This window comes from Somniosus microcephalus, chromosome 31 (genome assembly GCF_052327205.1).
Source record: "Somniosus microcephalus isolate GS21.2 chromosome 31, FLI_Smic_1.0, whole genome shotgun sequence".
Taxonomy (NCBI): Eukaryota; Metazoa; Chordata; class Chondrichthyes; order Squaliformes; family Somniosidae; genus Somniosus; species Somniosus microcephalus.
The window spans coordinates 3,096,831-3,109,983 of NC_141017.1; positions in this window are offsets into that span (position 1 = coordinate 3,096,831).

Below are 13,153 nucleotides of genomic sequence, written 5' to 3' on the forward strand. Positions count from 1 at the left end.
CTTAGATTTTAAGTTTAAAAGGACTGCCTTCCAGACTGTCGCATTCTCCCTTTCCACCTGGCCGTTACCCCGGGGGTTGTAGCTGGTGGTCCTGCTTGTAGCAATGCCTCTCGCGAGCAGGTACTGCCGAAGTTCGTCGCTCATAAAAGATGAGCCCCTGTCGCTATGGATATAGCTAGGGAAACCGAACAAGGCGAAGAGGTCATTCAGACATTTAATGACCGTGGTACTGGTCATGTCCGAGCAAGGGATGGCAAACGGGAAACGGGAGTACTCATCAATTATATTGAGGAAGTACACATTGCGGTCAGAGGAGGGGAGGGGCCCTTTAAAATCGATGCTCAGCCGCTCGAAGGGGCGCGTGGCTTTGATCAGGCTCGCTCTGTCTGGCCTATAAAAATGCGGCTTGCACTCGGCACAGATCTGGCAGTTCCTGGTCATGGTCCTGACCTCCTCGATGGAGTAGGGCAGGTTACGGGATTTGATAAAATGGAAGAACCTGGTGACCCCCGGGTGGCAGAGGTCATTGTGGAGGGTCTGTAGCCTATCAACCTGCGCGTTGGCGCACGTACCACGTGATAGGGCATCTGGGGGCTCATTGAGTTTCCCGGGCCGGTACAAGATATCGTAATTGTAGGTGGAGAGTTCGATTCTCCACCTTAAGATCTTGTCATTCTTGATTTTGCCCCGCTGCTTATTATGAAACATAAAAGCCACTGAACGCTGGTCAGTGAGCAGGGTAAATCGTTTTCCGGCCAGGTAATGCCGCCAATGTCGCACGGCTTCCACAATGGCCTGGGCCTCCTTTTCGACAGAGGAGTGTCGAATCTCGGGGCCCTGGAGGGTCCTTGAGAAAAAGGCCACGGGTCTCCCCGCCTGGTTAAGGGTTGCAGCTAGGGCAAAGTCGGATGCGTCGCTCTCCACTTGAAAAGGAAGGGACTCATCCACAGCGTGCATTGTGGCCTTCGCAATGTCTCCTTTTATGAGAGTGAAGGCTGCACAGGCCTCTGCTGTCAGGGGGAAGGAGGCGGACTTGATGAGGGGTCGGGCTTTATCCGCATAGTTGGGCACCCACTGAGCATAGTAAGAGAAAAACCCCAGGCATCTCTTCAGTGCTTTCTGGCAGTGGGGGAGGGGGAGCTCCATAAGGGGGCGCATTCTATCGGGGTCTGGGCCGATGACTCCGTTCTCCACTACGCAGCCAAGAATAGCGAGGCGCGTAGTACGAAACATACATTTGTCTTTGTTGTATGTGAGATTCAGCCGCTGGGCCGTCCGGAGGAATTTCTCTAGATTAACGTCGTGGTCCTGCTGGTCGTGGCCGCAGATGGTGACGTTGTCTAGATATGGGAAAGTGGCCTGGAGCGCGTTCTGGTCAACCATCCGGTCCATCTCCCGTTGGAAGACAGAAACTCCGTTGGTGACGCCGAAGGGAACTCTGAGAAAGTGATAGAGCCGACCGTCAGCTTCAAAAGCTGTGTACTGGCGGTCCTCAGCCCTGATGGGGAGCTGGTGGTATGCCGACTTCAGATCAATCGTCGAGAACACCCGGTATTGTGCTATCTGATTGACCATGTCAGATATGCGGGGGAGTGGGTATGCATCTAGTTGGGTGTAGCGATTGATCGTCTGGCTGTAGTCAATAACTAGGCGCTGTTTTTCGCCAGTCTTCACTACCACCACTTGTGCTCGCCATGGGCTGGTGCTACTTTCAATAATCCCTTCCTTCAGGAGTCTCGCTACCTCGGATTTAATGAAGCTCCTATCCCCAACACTGTAACGCCTGCTTTTGGTAGCGATGGGCTTACAGTCGCGGGTGAGGTTAGCGAACAAGGAGGGGGGGGGAACTTTAAGGGTGGAGAGGCTGCAAATGGTGCACGGCGGGCGATTTAAAAGCTGCTGGCTGCAGACTGTGAGTGGGGGGAGGGGTCCGTCATACGCTAATGTGACACTCTTAAGGTGGCACTGAAAATCCAACCCCAGTAGAACGGCAGCGCAGAGATGGGGCAGGACCAGAAGTTTAAAATTTTTGTATTCTGTGCCCCTTACTGAAAGGGTCACTACACAGTAGCCACCGACGTCCGCTGACTGGGCTTTGGAAGCCAAAGAGATCCGATGGCGCGTCGGCAGGACCGGGAGAGAGTAACTGCGCACCGTGTCGGGGTGGATAAAGCTCTCCGTGCTCCCGCTGTCAAAAAGGCAGGTAGTGGCGCGGCCGTTTACCGTAATATCCATCATGGACCTGGACAGTTGATGAGGGAGAGATTGGTCCAGCGTCACGGAGGCCAGCGTATGGTCGAGCGAGTCGATGTGGTCGTCAGATGAGGCGGTGGTTGAGTCCGGCTCCCCCGTGGTTGAAGTCGGAGGCGTCCAAGATGGCGGACAAAATGGCGGCGCCCACGGTCCCGATCCCCACGCGGCTGGGGGAGCCCAAGATGGCGGACAAGATGGCTGCGCCCACGGTTCGCACGCAGCGCTGCTGGCGTTAGCGGTCTTCCCTTTGCAGGCGCTAACGTAGTGACCTTTCTTCCCGCAGCCGGAGCAGGTAGCATTCTTCGCGGGGCAGCGTGCTCTAGGGTGTTTAGCTTGGCCACAAAAATAGCATTTTTGTGCCTTGGACATTGCTGCAGCAGTCGGAGGTGGCGGTCCCATGGCCCAAGATTGCGGCGTCCACGGCGCGGGGCGATGAGGGGAGAAAGCGTCCATATTTCTGTGGGCCGCGTCGAGCGAGAGCGCGAGGGACACTGCCTTTGTCAGGTCTATTTCACCCTTCTCCAGCAGCCTCTGCCGGGAGTAGTCGGACCTTAGACCCGCAACGAAAGCGTCTCGTATCAATCCCTCCGCATGTGCCGCGGCCGATACTTCCTTGCAGTCGCAGCCGCGTCCGAGTACCCGCAGTGCCCGTAGGAAGGCTTCCACCGATTCCCCGGGCTGCTGTCTGCGAGATCTTAAAAGGTGCCTGGCATAGACCGTGTTAACCGGGCGTGCATACTGCCCTTTCAGTAGGTCGATAGCCGCCGCGTAGGTCGTCGCATCTTGGATTAAAGTATAGACTTGGTGGCTCACCTTCGAGGCCAGGATTTTCAGTTTATTTTCATCAAGAGTCACGGTCGAGGCTTCCAGATACGCCTCAAAGCAACGCAGCCATTGTGCGAATTTAGTCGACGAACCCGCTTCTTGGGGGTCTAGGTCCAGGCATGTTGGTCTGAGGGCTCGCAGCAGCGCCTGCTGCTCAGCGTTTTGCGCCATCGGTTGATCAGCATCCGCAGCCAACATTTAACTTTGGTAATAAAATTGATGCACTATCAATTGCTACAAAAGACTGGAGATTGAGAAAGTAATAAACAGGCTTTTATTACCAAAGAACAGAGCATGCCTCTTGGGGTTGCCTGGTATCCAAAAGGGCTGGAGGCTTCTGAGCAGCGACCTTTATACCCAGCCATGAGGGTGGAGCCAGGGGCGGAGTCAGCTGAGGCATGCACAGACAAGTACAACAATATGCAAGAGTGAACAACAGTACTAACAGTGAACAACAATACTAACAACAGTGGTTTACCACACCGGGGCTGGGCCGTGTGTCTCTATTACCTCCGGGGCTGGGCCGTGTGTCTCAATTACCCGGGGCTGGGCCGTGTGTCTCTTTTACCCGGGGCTGTGCCGTGTTTCTCTATTACCCGGGGCTGGGCCGTATGTCTCTATTACCCGGGGCTGGGCCGTGTGTCTCTATTACCCGGGGCTGGGCCGTGTGTCTCTATTACCCGGGGCTGGGCCGTGTGACTCTCTATTACCCCGGGGTTGGGCCGTGTGTCTCTATTACCCGGGGTTGGGCCGTGTGTCTCTATTACCCGGGGCTGGGCCGTGTGTCTCTATTTCCCCCGGGGCTGGGCCGTGTGACTCTATTACCCGGGGCTGGGCCATGTGTCTCTTTTACCCGGGGCTGGGCCGTGTGTCTCTATTACCCCGGGGCTGGGCCGTGTGTCTCTATTACCCGGGGCTGGGCCATGTGGCTCTATTACCCCCGGGGCTGGGCCGTGTGTCTCTATTACCCCCGGTGCTGAGCCGTGTGTCTCTATTACCCGGGGCTGGGCCGTGTGTCTCTATTACCCGGGGCTGGGCCGTGTGTCTCTATTACCCGGGGCTGGGCCGTGTGTGTCTATTACCCCCGGGGCTGGGCCGTGTGTCTCTATTACCAGGGGCTGGGCCGTGTGTCTCTATTACCCCGGGGTTGGGCCGTGTGTCTCTATTACCCCCGGGGCTGGGCCGTGTGTCTCTATTACCCCCGGGGCTGAGCCGTGTGTCTCTATTACCCGGGGCTGGGCCGTGTGTCTCTATTACCCGGGGCTGGGCCGTGTGTCTATATTACCCGGGGCTGGGCCGTGTGTCTCTATTACCCGGGGCTGGGCCGTGTGCCTCTATTACCCGTGGCTGGGCCGTGTGTCTCGATTACCCGGGGCTGGGCCCTGTTTCTCTATTACCCGGGGCTGGGCCGTGTGTCTTTATTACCCGGGGCTGGGCCGTATGTCTCTATTACCCGGGGCTGGGCCGTGTGTCTTTATTACCCGGGGCTGGGCCGTGTGTCTCTATTACACGGGGCTGGGCCGTGTGTCTCTATTAACCGGGGCTGGGCCGTGTGTCTATATTACCCGGGGCTGGGCCGTGTGTCTCTATTACCCGGGGCTGGGCCGTGTGCCTCTATTACCCGGGGCTGGGCCGTGTGTCTCTATTACCCGGGGCTGGGCCGTGTGTCTCTCTATTACCCGGGGGTTGGGCCGTGTGTCTCTATTACCCGGGGTTGGGCCGATGTGTCTCTATTTCCCGGGGCTGGGCCGTGTGTCTCTATTACCCCCGGGGCTGGGCCGTGTGTCTCTATTACCTGGGGCTGGGCCGTGTGTCTCTATTACCCCGGGGCTGGGCCGTGTGTCTCTATTACCCCCGGGGCTGGGCCGTGTGTCTCTATTACCCGGGGCTGGGCCGTGTGTCTCTATTACCCGGGGTTGGGCCGTGTGTCTCTATTACCCCGGGGCTGGGCCGTGTGTCTCTATTACCCCGGGGCTGGGCCATGTGTCTCTATTACCCGGGGCTGGGCCGTGTGTCTCTATTACCCGGGGCTGGGCCGTGTGTCTCTATTACCCCCGGGGCTGGTCCGTGTGTCTCTATACCCCGGGGCTGGGCCGTGTGTCTCTATTACCCGAGCCTGGGCCGTGTGTCTCTATTACCCGGTGCTGGGCCGTGTGTCTCTATTACCACCGGGGCTGGGCCGTGTGTCTGTATTACCCAGGGCTGGGCCGTGTGTCTCTATTACCCGGGGCCGGGCCATGTGTCTCTATTACCCGGGGCTGGGCCCTGTTTCTCTATTACCCGGGGCTGGGCCGTGTGTCTTTATTACCCGGGGCTGGGCCGTGTGTCTCTATTACCCGGGGCTGGGCCGTGTGTCTTTATTACCCGGGGCTGGGCCGTGTGTCTCTATTACACGGGGCTGGGCCGTGTGTCTCTATTACCCGGGGCTGGGCCGTGTGTCTATATTACCCGGGGCTGGGCCGTGTGTCTCTATTGCCCGGGGCTGGGCCGTGTGCCTCTATTACCCGGGGCTGGGCCGTGTGTCTCCATTACACGGGGCTGGGCCGTGTGTCTCTCTATTACCCGGGGGTTGGGCCGTGTGTCTCTATTACCCGGGGTTGGGCCGTGTGTCTCTATTTCCCGGGGCTGGGCCGGGTGTCTCTATTACCCCCGGGGCTGGGCCGTGTGTCTCTATTACCCGGGGCTGGGCCGTGTGTCTCTATTACCCCCGGGGCTGGGCCGTGTGTGTCTCTATTACCTGGGGCTGAGGCGTGTGTCTCTATTACACCCGGGGCTTGGCTGTGTGTCTCTATTACCCGGGGCTGGGCCATGTGTCTCTATCACCAGGGGCTGGGCCGTGTCTCTATTACCCAGGGGAGGGTCCGTGTGTCTCTATTATACGGGGCTGAGCCGTGTGTCTCTATTACCCGGGGCTGGGCCGTGTGTCTCTATTACCCGGGGCTGGGCCGTGTGTCTCTATTACCCGGGGCTGGGCCATGTGTCTCTATTACCCGGGGCTGGGCCGTGTGTCTCTATTACCTCCGGGGCTGGGCCGTGTGTCTCAATTACCCGGGGCTGGGCCGTGTGTCTCTTTTACCCGGGGCTGTGCCGTGTTTCTCTATTACCCGGGGCTGGGCCGTATGTCTCTATTACCCGGGGCTGGGCCGTGTGTCTCTATTACCCGGGGCTGGGCCGTGTGTCTCTATTACCCGGGGCTGGGCCGTGTGACTCTATTACCCCCGGGGCTGGGCCGTGTGTCTCTATTACCCGGGGCTGGGCCGTGTGTCTCTATTACCCCGGGGCTGGGCCGTGTGCCTCTATTACCCGGGGCTGGGCCGTGTGTCTCCATTACACGGGGCTGGGCCGTGTGTCTCTCTATTACCCGGGGGTTGGGCCGTGTGTCTCTATTACCCGGGGTTGGGCCGTGTGTCTCTATTTCCCGGGGCTGGGCCATGTGGCTCTATTACCCCCGGGGCTGGGCCGTGTGTCTCTATTACCCCCGGTGCTGAGCCGTGTGTCTCTATTACCCGGGGCTGGGCCGTGTGTCTCTATTACACCCGGTGCTGGGCCGTGTGTCTCTATTACCCCCGGGGCTCAGCCGTGTGTCTCTATTACCCGGGGCTGGGCCGTGTGTCTCTATTACCCCCGGGGCTGGGCCGTGTGTCTCTATTACCCGGGGCTGGGCCGTGTGTCTCTATTACCCGGGGTTGGGCCGTGTGTCTCTATTAGCCAGGGCTGGTCCGTGTGTCTCTATTCCCCGGGGCTGGGCAGTGTGTCTCTATTACCCGGGCCTGGGCCGTGTGTCTCTATTACCCGGTGCTGGGCCGTGTGTCTCTATTACCCGGGGCTGGGCCGTGTGTTCCTATTACCCGGGGCTGGGCCGTGTGTCTCTATTACCCGGGGCTGGGCCGTGTGTCTCTATTACCCGGGGCTGGGCCGTGTGACTCTCTATTACCCCGGGGTTGGGCCGTGTGTCTCTATTACCCGGGGTTGGGCCGTGTGTCTCTATTACCCGGGGCTGGGCCGTGTGTCTCTATTTCCCCCGGGGCTGGGCCGTGTGACTCTATTACCCGGGGCTGGGCCATGTGTCTCTTTTACCCGGGGCTGGGCCGTGTGTCTCTATTACCCCGGGGCTGGGCCGTGTGTCTCTATTACCCGGGGCTGGGCCATGTGGCTCTATTACCCCCGGGGCTGGGCCGTGTGTCTCTATTACCCCCGGTGCTGAGCCGTGTGTCTCTATTACCCGGGGCTGGGCCGTGTGTCTCTATTACCCGGGGCTGGGCCGTGTGTCTCTATTACCCGGGGCTGGGCCGTGTGTGTCTATTACCCCCGGGGCTGGGCCGTGTGTCTCTATTACCAGGGGCTGGGCCGTGTGTCTCTATTACCCCGGGGTTGGGCCGTGTGTCTCTATTACCCCCGGGGCTGGGCCGTGTGTCTCTATTACCCCCGGGGCTGAGCCGTGTGTCTCTATTACCCAGGACTGGGCTGTGTGTCTCTATTACCCGGGGCTGGGCCGTGTGTCTCTATTACCCGGGGCTGGGCCGTGTGTCTCTATTACCCGGGGCTGGGCCGTGTGTCTCTATTACCCGGGGCTGGGCCGTGTGCCTCTATTACCCGTGGCTGGGCCGTGTGTCTCTGTTACCCGGGGCTGGGCCCTGTTTCTCTATTACCCGGGGCTGGGCCGTGTGTCTCTATTACCCCCGGGGCTCAGCCGTGTGTCTCTATTACCTGGGGCTGGGCCGTGTGTCTCTATTACCCCGGGGCTGGGCCGTGTGTCTCTATTAACCCCGGGGCTGGGCCGTGTGTCTCTATTACCCGGGGCTGGGCCGTGTGTCTCTATTACCCGGGGTTGGGCCGTGTGTCTCTATTACCCCGGGGCTGGGCCGTGTGTCTCTATTACCCCGGGGCTGGGCCATGTGTCTCTATTACCCGGGGCTGGGCCGTGTGTCTCTATTACCCGGGGCTGGGCCGTGTGTCTCTATTACCCCCGGGGCTGGTCCGTGTGTCTCTATACCCCGGGGCTGGGCCGTGTGTTTCTATTACCCGAGCCTGGGCCGTGTGTCTCTATTACCCGGTGCTGGGCCGTGTGTCTCTATTACCACCGGGGCTGGGCCGTGTGTCTGTATTACCCAGGGCTGGGCCGTGTGTCTCTATTACCCGGGGCCGGGCCATGTGTCTCTATTACCCGGGGCTGGGCCCTGTTTCTCTATTACCCGGGGCTGGGCCGTGTGTCTTTATTACCCGGGGCTGGGCCGTGTGTCTCTATTACCCGGGGCTGGGCCGTGTGTCTTTATTACCCGGGGCTGGGCCGTGTGTCTCTATTACACGGGGCTGGGCCGTGTGTCTCTATTACCCGGGGCTGGGCCGTGTGTCTATATTACCCGGGGCTGGGCCGTGTGTCTCTATTGCCCGGGGCTGGGCCGTGTGCCTCTATTACCCGGGGCTGGGCCGTGTGTCTCCATTACACGGGGCTGGGCCGTGTGTCTCTCTATTACCCGGGGGTTGGGCCGTGTGTCTCTATTACCCGGGGTTGGGCCGTGTGTCTCTATTTCCCGGGGCTGGGCCATGTGGCTCTATTACCCCCGGGGCTGGGCCGTGTGTCTCTATTACCCCCGGTGCTGAGCCGTGTGTCTCTATTACCCGGGGCTGGGCCGTGTGTCTCTATTACCCGGGGCTGGGCCGTGTGTCTCTATTACCCGGGGCTGGGCCGTGTGTTCCTATTACCCGGGGCTGGGCCGTGTGTCTCTATTACCCGGGGCTGGGCCGTGTGTCTCTATTACCCGGGGCTGGGCCGTGTGACTCTCTATTACCCCGGGGTTGGGCCGTGTGTCTCTATTACCCGGGGTTGGGCCGTGTGTCTCTATTACCCGGGGCTGGGCCGTGTGTCTCTATTTCCCCCGGGGCTGGGCCGTGTGACTCTATTACCCGGGGCTGGGCCATGTGTCTCTTTTACCCGGGGCTGGGCCGTGTGTCTCTATTACCCCGGGGCTGGGCCGTGTGTCTCTATTACCCGGGGCTGGGCCATGTGGCTCTATTACCCCCGGGGCTGGGCCGTGTGTCTCTATTACCCCCGGTGCTGAGCCGTGTGTCTCTATTACCCGGGGCTGGGCCGTGTGTCTCTATTACCCGGGGCTGGGCCGTGTGTCTCTATTACCCGGGGCTGGGCCGTGTGTGTCTATTACCCCCGGGGCTGGGCCGTGTGTCTCTATTACCAGGGGCTGGGCCGTGTGTCTCTATTACCCCGGGGTTGGGCCGTGTGTCTCTATTACCCCCGGGGCTGGGCCGTGTGTCTCTATTACCCCCGGGGCTGAGCCGTGTGTCTCTATTACCCAGGACTGGGCTGTGTGTCTCTATTACCCGGGGCTGGGCCGTGTGTCTCTATTACCCGGGGCTGGGCCGTGTGTCTCTATTACCCGGGGCTGGGCCGTGTGTCTCTATTACCCGGGGCTGGGCCGTGTGCCTCTATTACCCGTGGCTGGGCCGTGTGTCTCTGTTACCCGGGGCTGGGCCCTGTTTCTCTATTACCCGGGGCTGGGCCGTGTGTCTTTATTACCCGGGGCTGGGCCGTATGTCTCTATTACCCGGGGCTGGGCCGTGTGTCTTTATTACCCGGGGCTGGGCCGTGTGTCTCTATTACACGGGGCTGGGCCATGTGTCTCTATTAACCGGGGCTGGGCCGTGTGTCTATATTACCCGGGGCTGGGCCGTGTGTCTCTATTACCCGGGGCTGGGCCGTGTGCCTCTATTACCCGGGGCTGGGCCGTGTGTCTCTATTACCCGGGGCTGGGCCGTGTGTCTCTCTATTACCCGGGGGTTGGGCCGTGTGTCTCTATTACCCGGGATTGGGCCGATGTGTCTCTATTTCCCGGGGCTGGGCCGTGTGTCTCTATTACCCCCGGGGCTGGTCCGTGTGTCTCTATTACCCGGGGCTGGGCCGTGTGTCTCTATTACCCCGGGGGCTGGGCCGTGTGTCTCTATTACCCGGGGCTGAGCCGTGTGTCTCTATTAACCCCGGGGCTTGGCCGTGTGTCTCTATTACCCGGGGCTGGGCCGTGTGTCTCTATCACCAGGGGCTGGGCCGTGTCTCTATTACCCAGGGGAGGGTCCGTGTGTCTCTATTACACGGGGCTGGGCCATGTGTCTCTATTACCCGGGGCTGGGCCGTGTGTCTCTATTACCCCCGGGGCTGGGCCGTGTGTCTCTATTACCCCCGGGGCTCAGCCGTGTGTCTCTATTACCTGGGGCTGGGCCGTGTGTCTCTATTACCCCGGGGCTGGGCCGTGTGTCTCTATTACCCGGGGCTGGGCCGTGTGTCTCTATTACCCGGGGTTGGGCCGTGTGTCTCTATTACCCCGGGGCTGGGCCGTGTGTCTCTATTACCCCGGGGCTGGGCCATGTGTCTCTATTACCCGGGGCTGGGCCGTGTGTCTCTATTACCCGGGGCTGGGCCGTGTGTCTCTATTACCCCCGGGGCTGGTCCGTGTGTCTCTATACCCCGGGGCTGGGCCGTGTGTCTCTATTACCCGAGCCTGGGCCGTGTGTCTCTATTACCCGGTGCTGGGCCGTGTGTCTCTATTACCACCGGGGCTGGGCCGTGTGTCTGTATTACCCAGGGCTGGGCCGTGTGTCTCTATTACCCGGGGCCGGGCCTTGTGTCTCTATTACCCGGGGCTGGGCCGTGTGTCTCTATTACCCGGGGCTGGGCCGTGTGTCTCTATTACCCGGGGTTGGGCCGTGTGTCTCTATTACCCGGGGCTGGGCCGTGTGTCTCTATTACCCGGGGCTGGGCCGTGTGTCTCTATTACCCCCGGGGCTGGGCCGTGTGTCTCTATTACCCGGGGCTGGGCCATGTGTCTCTATTACCCCCGGGGCTGGGCCATGTGTCTCTATTACCCCCGGTGCTGAGCCGTGTGTCTCTATTACCCGGGGCTGGGCCTTGTGTCTCTATTACCCGGGGCTGGGCCGTGTGTGTCTATTACCCCCGGGGCTGGGCCGTGTGTCTCTATTACCCGGGGCTGGGCCGTGTGTCTCGATTACCCCCGGTGCTGTGCCGTGTGTCTCTATTACCCGGGGCTGGGCCGTGTGTCTCTATTACCCGGGGCTGGGCCGTGTGTCTCTATTACCCGGGGCTGGGCCGTGTGTCTCTATTACCCGGGGCTGGGCCGTGTGTGTCTATTACCCCCGGGGCTGGGCCGTGTGTCTCTATTACCAGGGGCTGGACCGTGTGTCTCTATTACCCGTGGCCGGGCCGTGTGTCTCTATTACCTGGGGCTGGGCCGTGTTTCTCTATTACCCGGGGCTGGGCCGTGTGTCTCTATTACCCCCAGGGTTGGGCCGTGTATCTCTATTACCCGGGGCTGGGCCGTGTGTCTCTATTACCCGGGGCTGGGCCGTGTGTCTCTATTACCCCCAGGGTTGGGCCGTGTATCTCTATTAGCCGGGGCTGGGCCGTGTGTCTCTATTCCCCGGGGCTGGGCAGTGTGTCTCTATTACCCGGGCCTGGGCCGTGTGTCTCTATTACCCGGGGCTGGGCCGTGTGTCTCTATTACCCGGTGCCGGGCCATGTGTCTCTATTACCCGGGGCTGGGCCGTGTGTCTCTATTACCCGGGGCTGGGCCGTGTGTCTCTATTACCCGGGGTTGGGCCGTGTATCTCTATTACACGGGGCTGGGCCGTGTGTATCTATTACCCGGGGCTGGGCCGTGTGTCTCTATTACCCGGGGCTGGGCCGTGTGACTCTATTACCCGGGGCTGGGCTGTGTGTCTCTATTACCCGGGGCTGGGCCGTGTGTCTCTATTACCCGGGGCTGGGCCGTGTGTCTCTATTACCCCCAGGGCTGGGCCGTGTGTCTCTATTACCCGGGGCTGGGCCGTGTGTCTCTATTACCCGGGGCTGGGCCGTGTGTCTCTATTACCCGGGGCTGGGCCGTGTGCCTCTATTACCCGGGGCTGGTCCATGTGTCTCTATTACCCGGGGCTGGGCTGTGTGTCTCTATTACCCCCAGGGCTGGGCCGTGTGTCTCTATTACCCGGGGCTGGGCCGTGTGTCTCTGTTATCCGGGGCTGGGCCGTGTTTCTCTATTACCCGGGGCTGGGCCGTGTGTCTCTATTACCCGGGGCTGGGCCGTGTGTCTCTATTACCCGGGGCTGGGCCGTGTGCCTCTATTACCCGGAGCTGGGCCGTGTGTCTCTATTACCCGGGGCTGGGCCGTGTGTCTCTATTACCCGGGGCTGGGCCGTGTGTCTCTATTACCCGGGGCTGGGCCGTGTGTCTCTATGACCCGGGGCTGGGCCGTGTGTCTCTATTACCCGGGGCTGTGCCGTGTGTCTCTATTACCCCCGGGGCTAAGCCGTGTGTCTCTATTACCACCGGGGCCGTGCCGTGTTTGTCCATTACCCGGGGCTGGGCCGTGTGTCTCTATTACCCGGGGCTGGACCGTGTGTCTCTATTACCCGGGGCTGGGCCGTGTGTCTCTATTACCCGGGGCTGGGCCGTGTGTCTCTATTAACCGGGGCTGGGCCGTGTGTCTCTATTACCCCGGGGTTGGGCCGTGTGTCTCTATTACCCGGGGCTGGGCCGTGTGTCTCTATTACCCGGGGCTGGGCCGTGTGTCTCTATTACCCAGGGCTGGGCCGTGTGTCTCTATTACCCCGGGGTTGGGCCGTGTGTCTCTATTACCCCGGGGCTGGGCCGTGTGTCTCTCTTACCCGGCGCTGGGCCGTGTGTCTCTATTACCCGGGGCTGGGCCGTGTGTCTCTATTACCCCCGGGGCTGGGCCGTGTGTCTCTATTACCCGGGGCTGGGCCGTGTGCCTCTATTACCCGGGGCTGGGCCGTGTGTCTCTATTACCCGGGGCTGGGCCGTGTGTCTCTATTAACCGGGGCTGGGCCGTGTGTCTCTATTATCCGGGGCAGTGCCGTGTGTCTTTATTACCCGGGGCTGGGCCATGTGTCTCTATTACCCGGGGCTGGGCCGTGTGCCTCTATTACCCGGGGCTGGGCCGTGTGTCTCTGTTACCCGGGGCTGGGCCGTGTGTCTCTCTATTACCCCGTGGTTGGGCCGTGTGTCTCTATTACCCGGGGTTGAGCCGTGTGT